Source organism: Jaculus jaculus, chromosome X (genome assembly GCF_020740685.1).
Source record: "Jaculus jaculus isolate mJacJac1 chromosome X, mJacJac1.mat.Y.cur, whole genome shotgun sequence".
NCBI lineage: Eukaryota > Metazoa > Chordata > Mammalia > Rodentia > Dipodidae > Jaculus > Jaculus jaculus.
This window is the reverse complement of record NC_059125.1, coordinates 95,803,267-95,804,704: the sequence shown is the minus strand read 5'-3', so window position 1 is coordinate 95,804,704 and position 1,438 is coordinate 95,803,267.

Genomic DNA, 1,438 nt, shown 5'->3' with positions numbered 1-1,438 from the left:
CTTTTGGCTATGGTGTCAAAGGAAATAAACCCTTTCCTCCAATGCTTCTACAGCTTTGGTATTACTAAATTGTGGGTGTGTGGTGGATTTTTTTCTATGTACAGTCCCATGATATCTTGGAGTGACCAAATATCTAGAACATAAGACACACATGTGTTTAGTGTGTACCATAGCAAGTAGGGTACTTCTAAGGAAATGAACATGTTGTATTAAGAGAGAGCATCTAGGAGTCAATTGAGAAAATGAGAGGAAGCTTGGAAAGTATATGGATTGAATCCTAAATATTAACTAAAAGCTTATGTGATAAAGGCTTGTTACTTACATTAGGGTACTATTAGAGGTGGGAGAAAATTGAAGACACTATAGTTTTAAAAGGCAGTTCACTATGGTCATGCTCTTGAGTGCTACACCTCAACCCCCAGTATCTTTTACATGTTCTGCTTCCTGGGATCTATGAGTTTGAATCCCTCCTTCTTTCATGACTTTCTACCATATTCTGCCTTGCCATAGGACCAAAATGATGACAACATGTAACCATCAGAAACATCAGAAAGTGTGACACAACATATTACCTGGTTCATTACACGATGACTAAGGTATTTTGTACAATGACAGAAAGGAGAGTAACATAGACAATGACTGCAAACCTCTCTTGAAAGGTAAGCCATGACCCGAGAGTGGCGGCAGTACCCCAGAGTATGGATTTTACTTTATAAGCAACAGATCATATAAAGAGAAAATTAAAATTAACTTTGGGGATAAGGGGCTAAATAATTTTCAAAAGTATCCCGAGAAACAATACAGGGTCAAATAAGCCACAGGGGTAAAAAAGCAGGAAACATGGCTCAGTTCCTTTTTTCATTATTAGCTCCTAGAATAACACCACAAATTTGGTCAATGTGAATAAATAAAGAACTCAGCCACAGGAGTCAAAAACCTATTTAAGAGCAAGTAATATATAACTGAAGACATCAATGGGTAATAGTCATACTTTCTGTCCTCCCACTATTTATTGCAGATTGATTTTCAAAAGCAACCCAACACACCCTTGTATATGACAACCTTAAAGTACATTAGGAAATAAAGTATTTGCTTCAAGATCGCCACCCACTCCAATAACACATTAATCAAAGTTTGTGAATGTCCTAAATTATGTCAGAGGGCCAAAAGTGAATCAATCAGTGGTGCTCCACCACTCGGTCATCACACATTGTGTGTGCTTGTGCATGTGTGTGTGTGTGTGTGTGTGTGTGTGTGTGAATAATGACACCGAGAACACTGAATATTGGCCAACAAGACTTTTCAAAGTCTTCCATTTTATTAGTAGAGATATTTTTTTCATAAACACGTTGAACTCTCTGTTTCAGGAACAGGAGAATCATATGCTTGGGGACTTTTTGTTTTCTGAAAGAGAACTGAGTGCTCAAAGGGCCACATG